Source organism: Petaurus breviceps, unplaced genomic scaffold, assembly GCF_028583685.1.
Source record: "Petaurus breviceps papuanus isolate PSGF00001 unplaced genomic scaffold, PetGlider_PUasm1.0 90504, whole genome shotgun sequence".
Classification (NCBI taxonomy): Eukaryota; Metazoa; Chordata; class Mammalia; order Diprotodontia; family Petauridae; genus Petaurus; species Petaurus breviceps.
In genome coordinates this window covers 79,894-106,384 of record NW_027187266.1, presented here as the reverse complement: position 1 = coordinate 106,384, position 26,491 = coordinate 79,894, and the positions used below count along the sequence as shown (strand labels likewise).

Here is a 26,491-nt window from a genome sequence, read left to right as displayed (position 1 = left end):
GAAGGAAGGAAGGAAGGAAGGAAGGAAGGAAGGAAGGAAGGAAGGAAAGAAAGGAGGGAAGGAAGGAAAGAAGGAAGGGAAGGAAGGAAGGAGAAAAGAAAGGAAGAATGAAAAGCTGAACAGGTGAAAGAAAGAAAGAGGGGAAGGAAGGAAGAGAGATAAAGAAGGAAAAAAAGAAAAGAAAACACTTTTAGACCAATTACTGCCTCTTACTGGTCCCTGGTTTTAGACAAGATCTTTAAAATCTTTTTTAACTCTGAAATTCTATTCTTAGAGATGGTTTAATCAATAAAAGGTTGGACCTTTTCTATACACTTATACATGCAATTGAAAAGTTAAGAAATGTATTTATATATACTGCCTACACAGCTAATACAAAATACAACAATACCCAGTTGTTTCTTTTCTTGTAATTCTAACAACCAGATGATTGTTACAAGCTTCCAGATTTATGGACCCTAGACTTAGGCATCCTATTGGAGCTGGAGATTCACTGACTGTTGGAGTTGGAAGGGGCTTCAGAAAGCTGAGCAGAAATCCCATTTAGAATATTTAGAATAAGTGATCTTCCAGTTTTTCCTTGGTATCCTCCACTGTTTAGTGAGCTCACTTCCTTCTACAGTAGCTGATTCTATTTTTCAATAATTCTACTAATTAGGAAATATTTCCTTAAACCAAAACCTGTCGCCTGAGCTTCCACACAGTCTCCTATTTTTGCACTCTAGGGCAAAGCAGAACAAATCTAATTCTTTCTTCCATGTAAAACGTATCATATACTTAAAATGGTGATCATATTTCCTCAGCATATTCTGTTGTCTTAAATTGAACCTTGCAGGACCTGGTCTCAAATTCTTACCCCATATCTCTGCATGCAACTCATCCCTCTCCAGTCTGCATTTGTCATTGCAGAATTGTTATCCTTGATTTTTACCTATTTAATCTTTTAATTTTCTGTTGACAATGTTGACTGCTTCCTGGTTACATCTAGGGAGGAACTTTAATGTCATCACAATATAAGCCTGGAAAGTTAATTCTGGAAATATTTTTCACTGTCAGCTAATGCCAACCCTGCTTGTTCGCTCCAGTCACAGTGCAGTTTGTTGACCTTGTCCTCACAGTTTTGTTTTGAATTTAGAATCTTCTAATGGCATTAATTAATCCATGCTAATCTCTGCTTTTCCAAAGTAAAGGTGACTATGGATTCTCTCCTCAGTCCTCTTCCCCTCCTACATTCCAGACCCCTAAATACTCTGATTCCCCTCTTCACAGCCTACATCCATTTCCACACACTATTTCTTTCCCAACGCTTCCTACTTCAAGATCTTCTTTTGAGAGAGAGAGAAGAGAGAAAGAGAGAGCAAGAAGAGAGAGAACAGAGAAAGAGAGAGAGAGAGAAAGAGGGAGAGAGAGAGAGAGAGAGAGAGAGAGAGAGATACCTTTACTTTGGAAAAGCAGAGATTAGCAAGGGAGAGAGAGAGAGAGAGAGAGAGAGAGAGAGAGAGAGAGAGAGAAAGTACTTCTCTCCCTTTATCTTTTGGCTATACTGGGTTCTACTCCCTTGCTTCCCCCACCCCCTTCTGGGGCCACAAATAAGCCTTAAGATTGCATCATGAGCACCTTTAGACTACAGGTGCCACATGGGCAAGGACTCTGCTATTTATTTGCCTTGGTGCCATTTTCTTTATTAGCTCCCCAACATCCTCGTTTACAACCCCATCATAAAATAGAGGGCTGGAAAGAAATAAATAACCAACTGGCCGTTGGCACTTCCTTTTGCTAGGAGACCGCCCGCTCTCCAATTTCATGAGGGAAAATTTCACCTTTCACCTCAATTTTAAAATGAAATCTAGACATAAACTGGGCTCTCATTACTGTTCAATAATCCATCTATTCATCTCTGGTTGATTACCGACAGTATTTCTTGTGATGGCTTTCCAAACTTTATCTACTTATCACATATAATTTTGTAGTTCTCTGCATATATGTCTCCTTTCTCCTACTAGCCTGCAAGCATATTCAGGGAAGGAATCATCTTAAACAACTTTGCATTCAATCCATTCTCCTGTATTTCAATTTAATTGGTTTCTTCTGTAATCTTGTGTATTTTATTTTATGCATTTAAAAACATTGTTCGGAGAAAAGAGTTCTTAGGCTTCATCAGCCTGCCAATGATGGCTTGACACACACACAAAAATATAGAGGATCCTTTGCTCTAATTGACAGAGTTTCAGTCATTTGGTGGGGCAGGTAAGTTTGGGTGAAGTGCAACTCCTTAATGCCCCTTAAGTCATACTAAATCACTAACCTCCTTGACCCTGGCATGACAAAGGGATAGGAGGCGGATCCTTGGCATACTACTTCTGAAAGATTGCCAATCCCTGGGCTAGAAATTATCCTACACAAGGTGAGATAGATGAGAAACCTGTTGCAGGTTAATTCCTACTAGATTTCTCCACTGACTTGACTGGGGTCGGGGGCTTGGTGAAAGAAAGTAGAAACATCAGACTGCACCCTTACAGGTTTTGTTTTTGCCCTATTAGGGCAGAAGGATGAATTGAGCGGATTTTCAATAAAGTAGTCATTTAACTAATTTCCTCCTATACTTAATCATAGTTATTCTTTCCTTTTTTTGTGTGACATCAGGACTCCATGAATAGTCATTTACCAGGTCTAACACTCATGGGTAGGCTGAATAAGACTGCAAAGTTGAGACAAAATAGAGGTCAACACATCATTGGTCATGAAAGGAAAAAAAATCAATTATTTTACAATATATTAAGTGTTTAGAATTGGAAGAAACTTTAGAAACCATCTAATCAGAAATTCTTATCCTTTTTTGTGTGTATCTTGGACCCCTTTGGCAGTCTATTGAAGCCTGTGGATAACTTCTCAAAATAGTATTTTTAAATGTATAGCATGATCAACACAGGATTACAAAGGAAACTGGTTATAATAAAATAATCACTTTTTAAAAAAAACAAGTTCATGGACTCCAGGTTAAAAAGCCCTGAATCTAGTGCAACCTCAATCCAGATTATGAATCTCATCTATAAAGATATGCAAGTAGTCATCTAGTTTGGACTTCTAGTCATAAGTAACTCACTGACTCCTAAGTCAGTATTCTCTAAACTTTTTTTAATTGAACACCCTTATCAACAAAATTTTTTTAGCATAGTGCCTCTGTGTGTGTATGTGTGTGTGTGTGTGTATATATATATATATATATATACATGTAAATTATAAACATTTCCTTCTTGTTTGGCACTGCCAACATGATATTCAAGCCCTATGTGGAAATTGCTATGGTAGCCTACATCTCCTTTGTGCCACATGCCAGCAAGCTGGTAGCCATTGTGGATATTATCGATCAGAGCAGGACTTTGGTTGATGGCTCCTTCAGTGGTGTGAGGAGGAAGGTCATGCTTTTTAAGTGTATGCAACTTAGACACTTCATGCTCAAGTTCCCAGTGTTCGTCAGAAGTATGTCCGGGCTGCATAGGAGAAAGAAAAGATCAATACAAAACGGAAAAAAGATACAAGATGGGCCAAGAAGATTGAAGCCAAAGAAAGGAAAGCTAAGATGACTGGTTTTGACTGCTACAAAGTCAAGAAGGCCAAGAAAATAAGAAACAGAATTATCAAATGTGAAGTGAAGAAGCTCCAGAAGGCATCCACCCAGAAGGGGTATCCCAAGAAGGGAGCTGTCCAGAAGGCACTTGCCACAAAGGTCTCTGCCAAGAAGATCCCCTTGAAGAAGGCTGAGAGCCAGCAGGGCCAGAAGGGTCAGAAAGTCTCTGGCCAGAAGGTCCCAACCAAGAAGGGACCCCCTCAGAAGGGACCTACCCAGAAGGCACCCACCCAGAGAGCAGCTGCTCCAAAGGCCAAAAAGGAAGAGGCTGACAGAAATCAAATAAAGGTTTTGCTACACATGAAAATAAATAAATAAATTAGATAGACAGACAGACCAATCGATCGATAGATAGATAGATTGATGAATGAATGGATGGATGAATAAATAATAAACATGTATTACTATACTAATATTACATATGTCACATATTACAGAAAATAGACATTTTGATGGATGAGATAAAGATAAGATAAATAATAGTTTAAAATTATTTTATTTTATTTAAACAAAAAGACTTTTGCTCTCACTAGAATATAATAATATTTTTCAAGAGAGTAATATGATTGAATAGCTTCATTATATTATGGGGATAAAATGAACTTATGAGTAATAACTTGTATTAATAATATTATTATTATCATCATCATCATAATCAATTATTCAATTAATTTAATCCATGTAGCTATCCAAGCAGATGAATTTCAATTTGAAAAACCATTTTCTCCCACCAAAAATAGAAAGTTAGGTAATGTTCTCAGGCTCTATCATGGCACACAGAGCCAACCAATGGGTGGTATAGTGAGGTGATGAAAAGATTGCAAGGAAGGGAGAGCAGGTATGTACTGAGTGTGGGTTGGGGAAAGCTTCCATTAATGTCTACACAGATGTCATGGGCACCTGGCTCATGGTTATAACTACCTTGAATGACCTTATTTGGCACAGAAGAAAGGATGGTGGGAGCTTGCTCAGAGGATCAGGCCAATAGCAATGGAGGGAAGGATGGGAGAGAGACTGTTGGGTGATAACTCATAAGAGAGTCATAGAGTTGTATTTGAGTCAGTCCCGGTGATTAACTGCCTTGTATCTCAGCTACAAATTTTTCCTCATTAGTAACTGAAGGCTTCAGTAGAGCTGGGCCTTTATTGATAAAACTCATCAGGTTGGAGTTCTCTGGGTGACAGTCTGTAGAAGGTGTAAACAATATTGGTCCCAGTTCTCCTCTCTATAGAAGAAAGTCCTTCAGATACTTGAAGAAAGTAATTATATCCCTTCTAAGTCTCCTTTTCTAAGAAAGAATGAGTTCAAACCTCAAAAAAGCAACAGATTGTCTTGTGTATGCTCTGGAGTATTTCCATGCCACTTTGGAGACCGTTGTCCTAATGCATTCAGTTTGATTTTGGGAAAGCTCTAGCATAGGAATTCTCAGAGTACAGTCTGAGGGCCCCTAGGGTCCCCAAAACCTTTTCAATGGATCTGCAAGGTCAAACCTATCTTCATCATAATATTAAAACATTATTTGCATATTAAAATATTCCTCCCTTTTTCAACTACATATCTGCATGAAGCCATTGAGGAGCAGCTCAGTGGCATGATAGATGCTTTGGGAGTCAGGAAAACCTGAGTTCAAATGTAACCTCTGATAGTTACTAGTTGTGTGGCCCTAGAAAAGTCATTTATACTTTATACTTTTTTTCATATACTTTAACCAAAATAATTAATTGCAACAGATTGCATACAGGAGCAGGTATGAGAGTCCAACTGTGTTCCTTCAGCTAAACAGTAAAGAGACTTTAAAAAATATGTAAAACAATGATATTCTTCCCAACAATTTTTTTCAGAAAGCAATTATTTTTCATAAAAATGTGTTATTTAAATGAATAAATATTTTAAAATTTGTAATAAATATCAATAAACATAACCCACATAAATAAAAGCTCTCAGGAGTTCTCTTTGTTTTCAAGAATATAAAGGGGTTGTGAGATCAAAAAAGTTTGAGAGCCAATGCTCTAATTATTAGGGTGCTTTCCTGATATTGAACTGAAATCTCAATAGGACAAGTTTGTTGTTGTTCAGTTGTTTTAGTTGTGTTGTACTCTTTATGACCCCATTTAGGGGTTTTCTTGGCAAAGATATTGGGATGATTTGCCATTTCCTTCTCCAATTTATTTTACAGATGAAGAAATTGAGGCAAACAGGGTTTGTCTGAGGTCAAATTTGAACTCAGGTCTCCTGACTACAAGCTTGGCTCTATCTACTGCACCACTTAGTTGCCCTTCAATAAGACTAGACTATCCACCAAACCTTTTAAGTGTACCAGAGAACTCTGGGGAAGGAGTAAAAAATAACATCCATGACTTTTAGACAGTAGGGGGCCAGGGTAGGCACTGTTACATTTAATTCTATTATACAGATACAATATGTAATGTCTCAGCCACTGCAAAATTCCATGATTTGAGAATTCTAAGCCAGTCCTTAGCCTTCCATCAAGATCAAGGACCGTGCCCATTAATATCTCCAGAGATGGTTCTAAAGTTTCTCTACAATACCTCAAAAAAAGTAAAAATGAGAAATGTGGTTTAAAAACAGAAGAACTTGGCAGGTTAGTTCAACTTTGGAACAATTTCCCTGGGGACATTATGCTCCTTCATTAAGGTGGAGTAGGGGGAGAATTAGAGAATCTTCCTGGAAAAAGAGATAGAGATAATTTCATATTCTTTCTAGTTAGCAGAGGATTCAATGCTATTATCTTGAAGCCATCACAGTCCTTTCTCTCTGATAACTTTCCATAATGGGGGCTAATATATCTCATATATGAAGAGGAGCTAAGCAGATGAAGGGTAGAAGTCCAATTCAAGTCAGCAGAAGGAAAATGTTCAAAAATAGATTAGTATTCTAGTCCATCATTGCCCTGATCCCATTATTGTGAATACGGCCATTCCCAGCTCCTGGGATACTATCTAAGCCAAGCACAGACAAGACATGAAGCCAAAAATCCCACTGCTGACTGTGACCACATTGGTCTCCCCACTCCATAAGAATGTATACATTCAGTCATTCAAATAACATTTATTAGGCACTTACTAAATATACATGTCAGGACTTCATGATGTGGATGACATAAAAAGAAGTGGCAGACCACCTTGGTCATCAAAGAATCTATAATCTAGTTGGAGAAACAAAAAATGCAATAGAAATCAGGAAATAAAGGGAAACCATAAAATTTGTGCTTCTGGTATTTCTTGCTCCTGGTGTTTCTAGCTATAGACCCTGAAGAAGCCACTTAAGACTCAATTTGCTCATCTGGAAACTGTAGAAAGTTACAGAGTAATGAGATAAAGCAAAGTGAGTAAGTAAAGGGTCTCTGGAGGATATGAGTCATAAGTGGGTTCATTATGGAAATAATATGCCACTCTAAATAAAAAGGCAGCTAGGTGCTATGGGTAGGTAGAGTGCTGGATTTGGAGTCAGAAATACCTAGGTAAAAATCCTACCTCAGATATTTAGTAGCTGTCTCACCCTGGATGAGTCATCTAACATCTCTGTGACTTAGGTTCCCTATCTGTAAAATTAATATTGAACTTGTGACCTCTAAGGCCCCTCCCAGTTCTAAACTAGCAAGCCTATGACAACCAGAATCACCCAGAAACTTATGTTGAAATTCCCTTTCTGTCCTCTTTGTCTTTTTACCTCCCCATGCTTATCCTTCCTCCTTATCCTTTCTCTAGGACACTTAAGATCTTGGGGCTAGAGGTTTTTACAGCTGGAAGGAACCTCACAAGTCACTTAGTCCAGTCTTCTCATTTTACCCAGGAAGAAATGGAGGCGAAGAAAAGGAAGTGAGCTGTTCGTGTTTAGTAAATTTAGGTAATAAATAGCAGAGTCCCCACTAGAACCCAGAGCCGGATTCCAAGTCTAGTTCTTTCATAGCTATAATCCAAAGTCTGCTGCTCAGCAGTATTTTCATACTGGCAGAATTATACTTGTATTATCCTTTCCCCATAAAATTCCTGAATCTTAAACTGCCAGCTGGACATGTAAAAGATATGAGATTTTTTTTCCCTTAAAAATACTTTTAATCCAAAGGGAAAGATTGTATGCCAGCCCATTTTAAACTTTCAAGATTTAAAAGGCTCTCTGGAGAACAGAGAGACACCCTACCTGCTCCCTGCTCCAGAACGTAGTCTAAACAAGCATCTCAAGACAGAGAGACATTTTACTGCCAAGACAATTGGAGATAAGAAAAAATCATCTGTCTACTAAAATGACTCCAGTTGAGCCTGACCTGTGGCGTTGGCAGAGTGACTTTAATGTCCACTGAGGCCTGTGCTCAAGTATTATAGTTTCTAGATAAGAAACTTGTTTTTATAGAGGTTGTCAGGAGAAGTAGAGGGAGGTAGGGGGGACCCAGAGCAATAGTCGCCACTGTAGATAAGAAGAATCTATATTTTGTTTAACCATACCTGTCCCAGCTAGAAAATCAAATGAGCTGACATCCACCAAATCCTTTTCTGATTTACATGAATGCCTGATTTCCTTGATAAGGAAAAGTGTAAGTCAACACTGCTCTGTTGTAATTGGGTGTTACCTACCCAGATAGAGAACTTTATCTCCAGATCCCTTTACAGGCTCCCTGAAGTTTTATCTACCTTCTAGGCGTGACCAAATTGTCCCCTTTTTGGTTCTGGCCATTCATAAATAGATCCTATAGAAATGTCTAGAAGTTACCCCTGCCAACAGTGAAGGGGGAAAAGGGATGGCTGCAGAATAAACACATTTGTTTCAATACATGTATCTAAGCCTTATTCCATTCTCTGTTACACCTGATAACTTGCTACACTCTGCCACTTATGGTAAAGTTGAAATCAATGAAACTCTCCTGTAAAGTCCATCCTAGAAGTAAATCGATTAAGGTTTCCAACTTTGTGTCTTTGTAAATTCAAATCCTAATACCCTCCTGGGATTGAGTTTTTTCACGTATGAAAGGATCAGCAGGATGAATGAATCAAATCCTTTCAGTTCATACTTGTACTAGGCCTATGCCTCAAAGAGAATGAAGAAAGAGGAAAAAGAACTATATTAGAAACTAAAGGAATTTCCATAAATTAGGAATGGTTGAACAAATTCTAATATATGAATTTAATAGGATACAATTATGCCATAAGAAATCATTAAAGAGATAGACTCAGAGATACTTAAGAAGACCTGTGAAAATCCATACAGAAGGAAGTGAACAAGATTATACAAACACACACACACACACACACACACACACACACACACCAGTAATGGAAAGACAAACAACTTTGAAAGAGTGAATATCTCTGATCAATAAAATTATCAACCATATTCATAGAGGACTGATGATGGTTGAATCCACCTCCTAATAGAGATGATGGATTCAAGATGCAGTCAGACAAACACAGAGTGGGAATTTGTTTTTATTTGACTATGGTATATGTATTACAAAGATGTTTTTCTTTTTTTCTTTTTAAATGAGGGGAGGAAAGCTTAATGCTTGCTAATTGAAAAATAAAATAAAAAGGAAAAAAAAGGGTGGGGAATCCTTTCAGGACCTGAAGGGAAAAGTATTCAATGAACACAAAACCTTAAATATTAAGACATTTGGGGAATGAACTTTTCCATCTAGCTGAGTCATCTGTAGAACTGAGAGTTTATAACCCTTTAAGCACCAAACCTTCATGACCAAATGTTATTACTACAATTGTTATCATTAATTACCTGAAACAATTTTATCTAAAATATGATGTTTTTCCCTGCCTTAAGTAGAGTACACTGAATGTAATATATTTATTTTCTTGAGCAATCAGAGTCATCGTGATGAAAATTATCACTGTAATATCCATGTAATAGTATTATTGAGATGTTCCTGAATCCTCCTGGAGTGGGTAGAACCTTTTGCCCTCACATTTAATGGTCTTTGACTCCGGAGCCTTGTGAGTTCCAGTATTAGTGATTTTTTTCTTCTTGTTACTGCTCTTGTCAGGCTTGTCAGCTTTCCCTTCCATCAATCCAAGTACCTGTCTCTGACAGTCTCTCTCCTCCTTTCTATAATCTGCTTTCTCTAATCTTCGATTAACTTGAAAATCAGATAGCCAAGCTTGCTATCAACATATCCAAACCAAAAATAACTGTCAGCAAGGGCCCAACAGACTGTCCTGTGAATAGCATGCATGAGCTTTTAGTTCATGGACTTTGTAAAAGCTATTTTTGGCTGCTCAGCAGGCTTTTTCACTTACTTCCTTTGTTCCTGATAGGGGTAGTTATCAGATAATTGGGCTTCAGATAAATGAGATGCTATGGTAAAAACAATAATGATCCATCATCATTAAAGACATTAACTCAATGAATTGGCCTTGGGAAAAGTTTTTTTTCACCTCTCTGGTACTCAGTTTCTTCAACTATAAAATGAGGGAGTTGAACCAGGAGGGCCTTTCAAGGATTTATTCTCCATGCTTAATCACATTTTGTGATTTCTAATTTATATTATGAAATATAGACCCTTGGGACCAGAAGAGACAGATCATCTAATCTAATTGCTCCATTTTATAAATGAAACAACTGAAACTAAGAGGGGGAAATGACTTGTCCAAAGTCATAAAGCAAATTACTACATAAAGGAATTATAATCAATCAATCCCTAACTGTGGATAGAATTAGTCATGGGTATTTCAAGTCACTCTCCCAGTGACAAAGGAGTGTTTGATGCTACCTAATGATAACAGATTTAGAGTTAGAAAGACCTTATAGGTCAGTAAGCTCAACCCCCTAATTTTACAAATGAGCAAACTGAGACCTAAAGAGCTATGTTTTGTTTGGGGTGGGATTTAAACCCAGGTCTCACAGACTTCCAGTCTACCACTTTATCCAACACACCTTAATTCCTCCAAAAGTGTCACCCTCTCTTCCCTTGTGAATCTTCATAAGCCTTCAGTTGCAGCTCCTCCAGACTCCTAGACCAGATGTATAAGGAGAAGGAAAAGGGGAAATGACTAGGAATATGATGTCAATCTAGGATCTTTAACTCTCCCTACCTGCTGGTGGTGAATTGATTCCACCTTTACCAAGCCACTTTAACTCTCAAATTTCCAAGTATGTATTTTATAAAATGTCAGAGCCAAAAATAACCTTTAAAATTGTCCAGTCCAACCCTCATCCATTTACAGATGAGAAAACTGTGTTTTAAAAAAAAAGACCTATCAAAAGTCACACAGCTAGCAAGTAAGATTTGTAAGAAAGTCTAAGTTAAGAATTGTATCCTTGGACTGGTCAGTTCAGTTACCAGGAAAGAAATGTCATTCTATGATGAAGATGACTTACAAGTTTCCAGCTAAGATCTCTTGTGACCAAAAAGGGAAATAATGTTCTCTGGGAGTAAACCTTGACTGGAGGTAAACAAATTCCTCTCCACGTGACCATGATGAGGTGATGAGCAGGGCTCTCTTGGAAGAAGAACTGGGTTCATTCACCTTGCTGAGAGAAGACTTTACCCCAGAAAGAAGTTGACTCATCCTAGGAACTGGTCCTTCCCTTCCTGCTCTGACAACACCCAAACTTTTTGGAGTTTGAGGCTCAAGGCTACCATTTTAGTCAGATACAAGTTTGATAGATACTAGGGGAGGATAAATTAGGGAGTCATTGCATGGATAAGTCAGAGTTCTTGATAAGTCCGATTAAAACAAATAGAAAGGAAAATGATAATAAAAGTAAGCGTGTTCTATGATGTAATATTGCATGTGATAATAGTTGCTTAGTGTACCAGAAAGATAGCTATAAATAGAACAAAAGAACTGAGTTTTAATATAGCCCATAATATTTTTTTATATTGAAGGACTCAAGTGACCTCTCCGAGCCTGTCTCCTTGCCAGTTAAATAGGGTTAATAATTCTCACCCTACCTACCTACTAAGATTGTTGTAAAGCAAACATTATGGATTTTAAGAGATTTTTAATGTTTATTTATATAGTTGGCTTTTGTATTACCTTTATTTCCAGATGTATGTTTCACCTGTCTCCTTGCCAAGGAATCAACTCTTGTAATGGGCCATTACAAAACTGAAAGAATTATTAAAAATTAAAATAAAAGAATTTTAATTAAAGATTAAATTTATTAAATTAAAAGAATTTTAATTAAAATTAAACTTTAATTATTAAATTAAAAGAAAAAGGAAAAAAGTCAGTTCAACAAAATCAACCAACATAACAACTTAGTATGACTATTTAGGCAATGGATGGTACCCACCCTTAGTCTTCTACCTCTGGAACAAAAAGGAGGTACATTTTCTCACCTATTTTTCAGGGATAAGCTTGATCATTATCATTACACAGTTGGGGGGAGAGCTGTTTTTGTTTTTCTGTTTTCACATTTTTTTGGTGAAGATTGTGTTTGTTGTTTTTCTTGGCCCTTCTTGGTTTACTATCTTAGTTCTTTCAAGTTTTCCTATTTCCCCCCAAATTCCTCATATTCATTTTTACTTATGACAAAGCAATATTCCATTTAAATATATGTACCACATTTTATTTAGTCATACCCCTATGAATGGGATTCTTTGCTTCCAGTTCATTTTGTAGACTACAAATTAATACATAAATGTGAGTTAATTATAATATAAATGGACAAGGCTAATAGACTAGCAAATCAATCAAACAACAAAAATTTACTAAACGCTAATAAGCAATATGTTCCAGGCACTGCGCTAAATTCTGGGGCTACAAAGACAAACATAAACAGTGTCTGCCCTCAAGTAGCTGACATCCTAAAGGATGAGACAACCTATTTGTATGTGAGTATCTACAGAATGTTCTTTGAATACAAGGTAATTTGAGAGGTGCACTAGCAGCAAGAAGGACCAGGAAAGGTTTCACGTAGAAGGTGGTGCTTGAGCTAAGTCATGAAGGAAGACAGGGGTGCCAAGAAGTATAGAGGAGGGAGTGCATTCCAGGCATGGAGGCTAGCCAGTACAAAGACAGAGACAGAAGATGGAGTGTCATGTGCTCAGAGCAGTGGGTAGGTCAACATGGCTATACTAAAGAATGTGAGGAGAAGAATAAAACGTAAGACTAGAAAGGTAGAGAGGAGTCAGGTGTTCAAAAGATTTAAATGTCAAACAAGTGTTTGTTTTTATTTGATCTTTGAGTCAAATAGAAGTCACTGGAGTTTATTGAGAAGGAAAATGACATGACCAGAGCTTTACCTAGAAAAATCACTATGGGATTTATGGGGAGGATAATTTAGAGTAAGGAAATACTTTAGGAAGGGAGAACAAATAGATGGCTTTTGCAATACTCCTTACTGAAGGTGATCAGGGTCTAAATTAAGGTGATGGCTATGTTAGCAGAGAGGAAATGAAGATGCAAGAGATGTTATGGAGACAGAAAAAGAAATGACAAGATTTGACAATTCTGTGAACTTAGTGGATATGGATTTCAGCAAGTTATTTGACCAAGACTCACAATATTCTCATTGATAAGACAGAGGGATCTGGCCAGGATGGTAACATGGCTAGTTACATTCATAGTTGGTTGAACAACTATACCAGAGAGTGCTGATTAGTGGATTAGTTCATGGAAAAAGGATTCTAGTGCTCAACCCTATCCTATCCAACATTTTGATCGACCATTGGGAGAACAAAGACGCTCTTATTTCATTTACAGACAATCAATTTGGTAGGGAGAGCTAATAATATACTGGAAAACAGGACCTGAATTCAAGAAGACCTCAACAGACTATGACCCAAAACTAACAAGATAAAATTTAGTGGGGATAAATATAAAGCAATACATTTATAGTAGTTTTTTTTTAATCAGCTGCATAGTTACAGAACAGGGGAGCATTTAACCACAGTCAACAGTAATTCATATAGAAATGGGATGAGGGTTTTTAGTGAAATTTTAAGGTCAATGAATCCACACTGTGATGAGACAACCAAGAATGTTAATTTTGGTGTGAGTTATATTAACAGAAGCATGGAGGCCACAACAAAGGAAGTGATAGTACTCCAGATGGGATATGACCAATTCTGGATACCACATTTAAGATAGAACATTGACAATCCAGCATATGTATGTAGAGGCAAGCAACCAGGATGCTGAAGGTCCTCACAGTAAAAGAATAGTTGAAAGAACTGGAGGTATTTAGCCTGAAGATTTAATCAGGTAAAGGAGGAAATAGGTTAGCGTTATTAAAATATTTGAAAGATGATGATATTTGGAAAAGAGATTAGACATTCTTTGTTACAGGGATAAAGGAGGAAAAGAAAAATAGAACCAATGGTGGATGTTAGAAAGAGGTAGGTTTGGGCCTCATGACAGAAAAGAACTTATGAACAATAAGAGCTGTCCAAAAAAATAAATGATACACCCACTAAAGTAGTGAGTTTTCCAATAAGAAAAGTAAATGATTGATGGCCACCTGTCAGGAACATTGTAGAGAGAATTCCTTTGTTTGCTAGCAGGTTTCCCCCAGACCCTCAAATTCTTTTGTTGTTGAGGTTGGTGTTACATTTGAGTTCCAAGCTATTTTCCTCCCATCTCCAAACCCTGTACTAGAGAAGGCCATTATTTGATACAGATATATGTGAAACTATAAAATACATAGTTCTGTATAGTAGGTCTTTCTCTGAAGGTGGATAGCATCTTTCTTCCTTTGTAATTGATTTGAATATTGATATAACTCAGAATAGCTTAGTCCTTCAATTTATTCTTCAAACAATATTGCTGTTACTATATACAATATTCTCTTAGTTCTGCTTATTTCACTTTTCATTATTTCATACAAGTCTCTCCATGTTTTCCTAAAATCAACCTGCTCATCATTTCTTACTGCAGAGTAAGTAGTATTCCATCATAATCATATACCCACAATTTATTCAGCCATTCCCCAATTGACGGATATCTCCTCAATTTCCAGTTTCTTGCCACCACAAAGAGAGCAGCTAGAAATATTTTAGGACATACAGATACTTTTCATTTTTCTCTGATCACCTGGGGAAACAAATCTAATGGTGGTATTATTAGGATAAAGGGTATACATAGTTTTATAACTTTTGAGCATAAATCCAAATTGCTCTCCAAAATGGTTGAATCACAATTCCACCAACAGTATAGTCATGTCTCAATTTTTCCACATCCCCTACAATATTTGCCTTTTTCCCTTTAGATCACTTTAGCCAGTCTGATAGGTGTGAGATGGTATCTCAAAGTTGTTTTAATGTGCATTTCTCTAATCAATAATGATTTAGAGTATTTTCACACACACACACACACACATATATATATATATAGAGAGAGAGAGAGAGAGAAAGAGAGAAAGAGAGAGAGAGAGAGAGAGAGAGAGAGAGAGAGAGAGAGAGAGAGAGAGAGAGAGAGAGAGAGAGAACTTTGATTTCTTCCAAAAACTGCCCATTCATATCTACTGGAGAATGACTCATTCTTATGAATTTGACAAAGTTCCCTATATGTTTGTGTTATGAAGTCTTTATAGAAGAAACTGTCTATAAAATTTTCCCCCAAATTTTCTACTTTCCTTCTAATCTTGGCTTCATTTGGTTTTATTTGTATCTCACCAATTCCTCAACTGTCACTCCACTAGAAGAGTTAGAAGAATGGACACACAACTGGAGTCTAATGAACAATTATACTTTTCCTGTGGTTTCATTGTGATGACTCATAGTACAGGTGCCCACATCCCAGGACAATGTCATTTTTTTTTAATTGCATCTCATAGTTTTAGATAATTGTAAACATTTCAAGTGTACGCTAATAATAAAATGAAATTCTTACCAATAACAGGAAATGGTGACTTTAGCACATCATCTGTCTTGCTTAGATTGATTATGAAAGTCAGCCTTCATTCTCTGAGGGAGCATTAGCTGCCAACAACAAGCTTTAGCTTTTTAAACTGAAAAGAAAACCAATGAGAGTGCGGAACCTGCCTGAGTGAAAGTTATGCTTAAATGACCAGACTGAGAGATTCTCTTGGTCACATGAAGAAGAGTCGAAGATGCTTGAGAGAAGAAGAAAGATGAAAAGCCCACCCAACCTTCTTCTGAGGGCATAAGCAAACTTAATAAAGTGCTATTGATGCTACATAAGACTAGTGCCCACAAATAGAAATTAGTGAGTAAAATTATAAAAAAAAAACAAGGATATCTTGAAAGAAGTTATGAGAAGCCACTCCCTCCCCACCTCTCTGCAAAGATATAAGGCCCATAAGTATTACACATTGCACAATATATTCGGATTTTTTTCAACATATTAATTAGTTACACTGATTATTTCCTTCTTTTTCTTTCTTTTTTTCTTCTTTAAAAAATACCCTTTGAATAGGGAATGATGCACTGAGAGGGGGAGAGGGAAGAATACTGGAGAAAACTATTATTATGTCAAAAGCAAAATTCATCAGTAAAAACTTATTTGAAAATGGAGGGGGGGGAGAAAGAAATGAGTGAATGAGGTAAAGGCAAAGAGATTTCCCACTTTAACAACCATAAAGACCTCTAGGAGAAAAGGCAAATGTATTTTTGAGGATAGTTCAAGAAATGTACAATGGATAGGTAAGAATACAGAGCTGGAACTCAGGAGAGAGTTATCTTGGTTTGTTAACTTTTATTTAAGTTTCTGATAATGCTGTATTTTTGTCCTTCATTCTCAAAAATGACCATGACATCAGGGAGATGATATGACTTGCAGTTGACTCTGATTTGAGTGAGGGAGGGCTGTGCAAAGTCACCTGCCTCACTTTCTTCTCCAGAACCATCTGGGTTCAGCGGCCAAATATGCATCAAGATCAGACACCGGGACCTCTCTGACTAGAAACAGACTGACCATGATTGGTTGTCCAGGGTCACATGACAAACAGGAGTGTGTGAGCAGTGGCAACCCACACATCAAATTACAGGATGGGCACAATAGAAACTAGTAGAAGGCACTCTTAATATCTTTACTTTCAATAAACTCCACATTTTCCGCAGGCTGCCTGAAATCCTTTGTTGGACCTCTAGTGGCCCATGGGCCGTATGTTGTGCAAGCTTATTTTAAGGGATAGGTTTCAGGGACTGGGACTTGCTCCCAAGTCAAATTGCATGACCTGGATTCTTGGAAGGAAGTACTTGACTAGAAGGAGCTATCCTCTCTATGCTGGCCTCTGAAAGTGAGCCAGTAGAATTTCCAATGTCCACAGCAAAGGACAGGCTTCAACAGAATAAGGAATATAACTAGTAAGTAATCAATGACTGTGTTACGCCCCACTTAGCCTTTAAATTCTGAATGACAGGCCACATCATCACTCTAGGTAGACGAACTTTCAACTCTTCCATGAATGATAGTAGGGTTTGCTATGTCTTAACAACCTTACATATCTCCAAAGAAATACTTTTGGGGTTAAATCCAAGTCAAGAAATCACAGATTTGGAGTCAGAAACAGTCTTAGTGGTCATCTGGTCCAACCCACTAACTTCACAAGTGGAGAAGCTAAGACTCAGAGTGGTAGTGGCTATATTTTGGGATGGATTATTTGTAAAGAGTGGATGATTTTCCCCTTGGGAGGGATGGCAATAATGATATTCAACAGTGCTTTCTTGTAACTGCTTAAAGGGTCTCTGAGGTGACTAGATTATTTCTCAGCCTCTTTCCTCCCCTTACACCATATCCTCAACACCCAGAACACAGTCAGATAATGCCATAATTTTTTTGCTGTTTTCTTTGAGCCATTTTGATTCTATATTGAACATTATCATCCTGATCAAATGAAAATTTTTAAAGGATGTAAGGTACATTCTACCAAGTATAATGAACAATGATATTTGTCCACCGGGACTTAGAATATAATACTGGGTGTCCTGCTTTAAAGAATCCTTGGAACACCCTGTCTAGAGAGATCACATATATTTTGGGGTGGAGTTTAAGTTTAGAGATGATTTGATGAAGCCCTGTTATGTTGGTAATTTTAATTGAATACCTTCTGGAAAAAGGAAGTTAACTGTGGTCTGACAAGGGTATGTCACATGGTCATTCTGGGTCCCAGTTTACTTACCTGATTGTCACAGAATTTGTGAGTGATTTCTTCATCTTAGATCCTGGCCAAGGGTTGACTGAAAAACCCTTTTAATTAATACTGCTCACTGTAAGATTGCTCCAGCAAGGATAACTTTGATGACAAGGTGGTACAGTAGAAAGAATTTTGGATTTGGAAGTCAGAGGACCTGAGGTCTAATTTTGGCTCTTTTACCTAAATTTAGCAAATCATGAAATATTCTATGAGCCTCAGTTTCTGATAATGAGATAATGAATAAAATCACCTTTGCAGCCCACCACATGGTCTGAGAGTACTACAGCCACTATTTGTTCTCTACCCAGGCATTCAGATCAGTTAAGTTAACTCCTGGGGCAGTCTGTCTCTCATTAGGGGCTCCCTCTTCTCACACTCTTTAGCTCATCAGGTCTCCCACCAAGTGCTCCTAGTGATAATTTTAATTACTGACTCAGGTCTACCATCTCCTCAGAAAGGTAAAGTACAAAGATATTTGATGTACAATACAAAACAGACAAGGAAAAGGTAATTTATTCATATATACCCCCCAAATGCTAAACATTAAAGCCTACAAATGCACATTAACAAAGTAGAATTCAGTAAATAAATTTATAACTAGTGGTACAATCTAGTGCAAAGAAGAGACCTAACCTTCATCAGAACATGAAGCATTTTATGCAATTGCTGATTAGACATTTTACCTTTGATTTTGACTATGTACTACCACTCTACTCGAAACGCTAACCTCTTCTGAATTTTGTGCTCAGTCACTTCCACAGTCAACCACTCCTTCATCTGCAGAAACCAACTGTTTCTTTCACTGCTATAACTATCTGAATAGGACTCTTGGACCTTTCAAACTCAAAAAGTCACCTCCAACCCTGTACACAGCTATCTCATACTACTAGTTTACCAGAGATCATAAAAGAACAAACAGAAAAGAGGCAGCTCAAAACCCAGACTCAAACTTGTCCAGACAAGACATATCTTTTAATCAGTCAATAAACAAATACTTATTAAATGCCTACTATGAGTCCAGCACTGTGGGAGGTGCCAGGGATACAAAAAAAAAAAAAAGGAAAAAGACAGTACCTGCCCTCAAGGAACTTACAATCGAATGGGGAAACAATATGAAAACAAATATATACAAAGCAAGCTATATACAGGATAAATAGGAAATAATTAACAGCAGGAAGGCACTAGAATTAAGAGGGGTTGGGAAAGGCTTCCTGTAAAATATGGGATTTTAGTTGGGACTTAAAGGAAGACAGTGCAGTGAGGAGGCAGAATTATTGAGTATGCTCATGGCCACATGGCAGCCATGTGGGAGAATAGGGCCAGCTACCTCTGGACCCATGAGACTCTTGGGATGCAAATCAAAACAATCTTGCAAGATTTTTAGCCCAAAAGGAAAATAGAAGTGAGAGGATGGGCTATTCCTTTTTTATACCCACTGAGTAATCAACTTTTTTGATTCCATATAAAATAATGAAATTCAAAGGTATCTCACAGTGCAAGTCTACTATAAGTCACACATGGCCAGAAGCAAGCACCCTAAATCTTTCAGATGGTCATCCATAACCCAAAATAGTGACTGAGCATGCTCCATTGGGGAGGAGAGGAGACCTTTTACATACTACTCACTTGTTGTTGGAAAGTTATCACCAATACAATAAAAATGGACTTATAACAGCAAAAATACCACCTATGTAGCACTAGAAGGATACTCATGTAATATTGTAAGGTAGATTTTTTTTCATATCATGCTGAGGACCATTAAATTTGACCCCTGAAAATTCCTATATAGTTTGTCTGTCTTCAGAGTCATATTTAGCTTCATTTTGGTCATGTGTCTTGAATGACCCCTGATTGGATTGTTTCACCAAGTCAGTCAATCCATTAATAAACATGTGCCAGACATTATGATACTGGGTGCTGAAGATACCAAGACAAAAAATTAAACAGTCTCTACCCTCAATGTACTTATATTCTACTGCAGAGAAAACATATGCATAGCTAAGTATATGCAAAATATATTCAAGATAAATGAATGGCAATTATTTTCCCTTCAGAACACTAATAACTCTGAATGGGTGGGAAAGGGCTGTACATCAAGATGACAGGACTTTGGTCTGCCAGGCTTGCTATATTTAGAGACCTGTAGACAAACCTGGGCATTTTTGTAGAAAAAATGAACTTTGCTTTCTGTATTCCTATACACCTCATCCTCAAAGGTCAGGAGGACCCACTTACAGCCCTGCCAACACACACACATTCTCTCTCTCCTTCTCTCCCTCTCATAGGTACAGAGAGCCAATGGTCCCCACTTGAACCTTCAGAATCTGTCCCCAGATTTATTGCTGACATGTTCATACTCTTTCTCCATAATCAGCTTTGAAACTTACTCGTACAGGATGTCAGGTAGTCCACTCAAACTGATGATATGATCACAGCAGGATTAGAGGACTTTCAGCTTCTCCCAGGGGAAATGTTTGCCAGGTGGGTTGTGGAAATTAGCACTGGAATGCAAATTAGAAGATCTGAAATTTCTATACAGTTTTAAATATTGGGAGGGGGGTAGGGAAGAGGGAAGCCCCTCCCCCCATCTTTTGAAAAGGAACATTTAGAAATTGGAAATAGGTATGATATTTGTTTCAGCAACCTTTTTAGATCATTTATTTTAGGAACATAAAAACGTATTCTGTTTCATGTGGTTTGCTCACAAAATTACCATGTTTGGTTTTTCAATTAAAAAAGTATACTTTCAGGGCGGCTAGGTGGCTCAGTGAGTAAAGGGTCAACCCGGAGTCAGGAGGACCCGAGTTCAGTTCCGGCCTCAGACACTTAACACCCACACAAAAAAACTAGCCACGTAACCTTGGGCAAGTTACTTAACCCCAATCGCCCTCCAAAAGGCAAAAAAAAAAAAAGTATACTTTCTTTCAGCAACTTTTTAGATGTCAAAGACCAAGAAGAACCAAGTTTAACTCATGCTCAACTTCAAAACCTTTAGCCTTGCTCTTACTTCTCTCTGTACTTTGTCCTTTAGAAACAAGGAACTACTCCTACTTGTTCAAATCGATATAGGAATAAATGGATGCTATTGCAGGATGCAGAATAGTAGGGGAGAAGGAGAATACACATTGATTAAGCACCTGCTATGTGCTAGGAATTGTGCTAAGCACTGTACAAATATAATTTCATCTTATCTTAACAACCCTCTGAGGTAGGTCCTTTATTATATTATTAAACCCATTTTGTAGCTGAGGAAATTGAGGCAAATAGAGGTTAAATGACTTGCCCAACTAGGAAGTATCTGAGGCTGGATTTGAACTCAAATCTTCCTGAGTCCAGGCCAGGTCATCTACTCTACTACCTAGCTGTTGCTTCAATACAGTAGAAAAACTACTAGATCTGGAGTCAGAGGACTTAGGTTCAAATCCCACCTCTGACACTCTCTGTGTGACTTTCTACAAGTTACTTTGCCTCTGATTGCCTCACTTTCTTCATCTGTTAAGTTGAGGAGAGGGATAAACTATCAGATCTCTGATGTCCCTTTCAGTTCCAGATCTATGAATCAATGGTTTGTCAATGTTGTTTCCATTTCCAGTCTCTGAGGAAGGCTAAAGCATTATTTCCAACCTTTAGAGCAGAAGGCTTTGAAAAAAAGCAAAACAAAAACAGCCTCTGAATCTTTCCTTCCTCTCTTGAGAAAATTGCCATGCCTTCATATCCTCAGAGTTAGGAATGCTTCTTGATCTTATATGGCAGAAGGTATACTTAATCTCTGTATACTAGATCAACATGATTTATTACTATAGTTTCAAATGAAGATCTTTTTTTATACACTTCCTAAATTGAGGGGTGAGGTGGGGAAAGGGAGTGTTTCAGTGGGAAAACTGAGTAATAACATATGAACACACTTTGTGATAATAACAACACCTTAAATACAGGTGGCATTTTACAGTTTATAAAGCACTCTCACATGCGGTCAATGTGTGGGTTAGGTCTTCTCTCTCTACCCTCTTTCTCTAAATGACCTACTTTTTCTGTGGTAGTTGTTTTAATTCTTGTAACTACAAAGATGACTCACAAATCAACATATCTAGCCCTCATCTTTCTCCAGAGCTCCAGGAAGACATCACCAACTGGTTGCTGGTGATCTGCTGGATGGGCCATATGCATCTCAAACTAAATCTGCTCTTCTTAGTTTCTCTCTTTCTGTCATGAAAACTACCATTCTGCTCTTCATACTGGTACAAAACCTACCAAAAGAGTCTCACCTTCAACTCTTCACTCTCACTCCCCACCCCTTAACCAGTGAGTTTCCAAGTCCTCTCCACTCTACCTATAAAACATCCTTCTAATGTGTCTACTCTCCATTCATGCCACAGCTACCCTAGATCAGGCCTTCATTATCTCTTGCCTAACCTATGAAAACAGCCTCCTAATTGGTCTCCCTGTGTACATCTACCACACTCCTATTCTTAAGGTACAAGTCTCACCATTTCCCTGATCAAGACAGTTCAACGACTCCCCATTTCTTCTACCCTGCTTAGCATTTAAAACCCTTCACATTCTGCCTCCAACTTATTTTTTCCAGGGTAATTTTTCATTACTTTACCTCACCCATTCTCTAAGTTACAGGTAAACTAGTCTACTTGCCCTTCCTGGTCCACAACATTCCATCTTCTGCCTTTTTCATCTTAAGACAGGTAAGCAAGCATCCCCATACTCATAATTGTTGACCTCTTCATGGCTTGGTGTCCTCACAATTCAGGTCAAGAGGTCTTCTGCTGACTCTCCAGTTGTTAGTTCCCCTATCTCTTAACATTCTCCTTTTCCTAACAAATTACTTTGTATTCATGTTGTATGTATCTTTTATTTACTTATCTTTGAATAGATGCTATCCCCTCCCACCCTCAACAGAAGGTATGCTCATGGAAGGCAGATACTATCTTATAATTGTTCTGGTATTTGTGCCTAGACAGTGACTGGCTTAGAGTGTGAGTATTCAATTATCAGTTATCTTATTTGAGCCTTGTAAAGTAGAAGTAAAATAAATTTCCCACTGTCACATTTCTAAGAATATACTATATAGTCTAAGAGAAAGAATCCAGGGAAAGAGCTGAGTTCTGGCCCGAGCTGGGTGACTCTGTGATCTGAGGTAAGTTCCTTCCCCTACCAGGCCTTAATTTCCTCCTGTGTAAAACCAGGTTTGATTTCATATTAAGATCCATCTCTAACATATTATAATTCTGTGAATGAATGAATAGAATTGCAACTTCAATAATTAACAATCCTATATAAATTAATGGATAGAATTCTAGAAAAAAAAAACATAATGAAAGAATGTAAAAAGAATCTAGAAAGAATCTTGGCTCAATCCTGTTCTTCTGATTCTTCTGACTTCCAGTACAGTTTTTTTTTTCTTTATGTGATACTGCTCCATTCATTAAATAATACGAAATGTTTATTTAAAAAAAAATCTGTACTGCAAAAAAAGAAAGAGAAAATCTATGATTTTTTTTCCTGTTATTTCCCCCTTTTTTCCTAATCCCACTCCCCAATCCTCAGTGACATGTCTCTAGCCATGGTCAGCTCTACATTCTCTGTAAGATCCTGAGCAAGTAATAAACCTTTGTTTCCTGATCTGTAAAGTAGGAGAAATATTGCACCTTTCACAAGGTCATGGCTGAGGTAATGAGGTACTGTGGGTGGCACAGTAGAAAGCACCATGGATTCAGTCAGAAGTCCTGGTTTTAAACTTTGTCACCTGTACAACTTGTGTGACCCTGAACAAATCATAACCTCTTTGGCCCTCTGTTTCCTATAAAATGAGGGAGTTGGGCAAGATGACCTCTGGGGACTATTTTGACCTTAAATCTATAATCCTATTAAGTGCTATACAAACACAATAATGCAATAATTTACAACTAGTCATAGTAGCCCCACCCACAATCCCCAAGCACACCATTTGGAAAGTGCCAAGTTTAGACAAGAGGGGAGAGCAGGACCCTGGAAAGCCTGTGGGGATATATTTAGATATAGATTGGGCTTCTCAAAATATATTATAAGCAATAATCCTTAGGGAATCCCCTACTAGGTCATTCCTTATGCTCCCATCAGAAGGAGAAACGAAGCCTAGAGCTTTGCAACAACACAATTTAGTCCCCAAAAGGGAGAAAAAGAGCTGGAGTCAAAGGGAAGTTTTTCTGACTAATAATTGCAATTCATGTTTTATTTCAAAGTTTAATAGCATTTCACATTCTTGTTCTTTTGGAACTTACAGCAATCTGGTGACACAAAGAAAGCAAGTAGTCCTATCCTCATCTTACAGAGGAGGAAACTGGTGTTAAAAAGAGAGTGCCCAAGTGGCATGACGGATTCAAATCAAAGTTTTCTGACTCCCCAGTTCAGTGTTCTCTTCAGTACACACTATGCCACTGAGTGATCTGATGAGTTGGAGCAGGGGATAGGAAGTTAGGCATTCCTCTCAAGACCATACACTCCTCAGAAGGAATCAAAAGCAGCCGTCAGTCTGCTTAAAAATGACAGACTCAGTATAGGTCCAGAAGTGGCACTATGGAAGACCCAATGCCCTGCCTTTCCTTTAAGTCCACTTGTAAATTTTTCCTTCACCCCTTAATGTATCAAGGGAAGCCCTTGTTGAATTACTGAACCACTTTTCTTATCTATTTTTCCTGTTATCTAATTCTCAGGGAATTGCTGGGAGCTCTGAGGGAGCAGGGAGATACTTTCTGCTTTGGAAGTCTCTCCCCTCCTGATTTCCAGAACACACTGGAGTCACCCTGATCCGGTCAGTACCAGATTCCTGGCTTTGCACAGCAGTAAGAAGCAGCGGATCAACTTTGCCATTAGGGTAAGCCACCTTCCTACCTTTTCAGGAGTCATGCCTTTCCTCTTTTCGAGTCCATCCCTATAAACTAATAGTAGGAACAACTAAGAAAGGAGGGAAAACACAAGGAGATCTTAAAAAATGAAAGACAAGGTCCATCTAAGGATCACTCATGGAGAAATCTCAGTGGGTCAGAATGGGCAGCTCTGTAGTGCCTCTTAAATATAAAGTTGAAACACATTTTTTGGTATGGTCAACATGGGAATTTGTATTACTTGACTATTGCTTATTTGTTACAAGGGTTTTGTTTTAGGTTTGGGGTTTTTTCCCCCTGGGAGTGGGGGAGGGAAGGGAGAAAAAAAATCAATGCATGAAAATAGAAAATGTAATTAAAAATAAAATATGATATTTTAAAATATAATGTTGTAAGAAAGAAAAAGAAGGGAGGACTGAAGAAGGGGCAATCAATATATGTATGCTGCTACCATGCAGAAGGCCATTCCCTCTGGTCAAAACAACCTGTATTTCCAAGATAGGAAGGCCATCATTTTTCTCTCTGTCTTTGTCTCTGAGTCTCTCTCAGTCTTTGTCTCTCTTATTTTTCTTAACAACCCTAAAATGTTTTAATTTCTCTTTGCCCCTATGCAAGCTTCCCTCCCCTTATTTGATAAATGGACTTGAAGCAGGATGTTTCTTTGGGGGGAAATATATATTTTTAAATACAATAAGGACATGAAATCAATAAAAGGGTCACTTCTGTTTGGTCAGGTGTCTTAAGGGTGCTAGAACCTTAGCCCCTCTACATAAAAACCAGATTGTTTGCATTTTCATTACTGTTGGTCTTGGAGTCAAAAAATCTCTTTGGAAAAGTTATATAATTCTTTCCCCCCAGCATCTCAGCCCAGCATTTCTTTCCTACGCTCCCTAGTTTGAAGGTTGCTTTTTCTGTAGGGAGTAGTTAATAAGCAAATTAGCTACTTAGTTACTTAGCTAGCTAGCTAGTTAATCAGTTAATCTGTCATATGGGAGGTGGAGAGGATGAGGGTTTACAGCCTGTATGTAGGACCTCATAGGATCCCAGAATTGACTGTGATTTTTATTAGTTCTGTTGAAAAAAGGGATCTATCTCCCACCACTACGCTGAACAGAGTGACCTTGCTTAGTAGTGGTAAATTTGTTTTATTGAAGGGGAAGGAAGACAAGCATAGAGTTTTCATTTTCTCCAGCACCCTCCATTAGCTGCAGGATATTTTATTAAATAGGCAATGTGACCAAGAGAGACTGCACAATCCAAAATTACCTCTTTTCTGTGAATCAAATATTTTGAATACTACCTCTCAGTCTTTAATGTGTCATCAATCCTCAAGAGTTCAGAATAAAATACAAAAGAAGATGGGATGAGGGATGGAGGGACTGTGATAAAAGCAGAAGAAAACATACACATTCAAAAAATGGTGGATATCTGAGTTCTACATAGAGCTCCTTCCCCCAGGTAATCAATGTATTATTTCATCTTATAGAGGCACTTGTATAAAAATAGGCAGTGAACACAGCTCAGTACTTCTGAGATTGAAAGTACTTAAAATCCTGGAATTCTTCTTTGCAATCTGGTGTAGTATACTGGGTTGTATAGTCTTCTGGATCCCTGGGCAGTGGGTACAAATCTCATTTTTGCTCATCTAAGAATAGGTCACTGTGCCCTTTGGGTTCTGCTGTTCTCTAAACTCTCTAGCACCAAATAGTGCCTAGATCCACTGAAGACAAGCAAAATATCCAAGGGAAAAAAAAGGATAATCTGCCTTCTTTCTTTCTCCTTCCCGTAGGATTCCCTATGCTTTCTCAGTTCATTTCTAGCTTGTACCTTTTGCCAGACTTAAGAATATATGTGTGTGTGCGTGTGTGTCAGAAAATGAGAGAGAGAGAGAGAGAGAGAGAGAGAGAGAGAGAGAGAGAGA

At 37.9% G+C, this 26,491-nt stretch overlaps 1 pseudogene; it reads left to right on the top strand.

Moving 5' to 3' along the window:
* Nucleotides 1-3,272: 3,272 nt before the first annotated feature.
* Nucleotides 3,273-26,491, top strand: part of LOC138141900 (large ribosomal subunit protein eL14 pseudogene) — a 27,945-nt pseudogene continuing 4,726 nt past the window's right edge.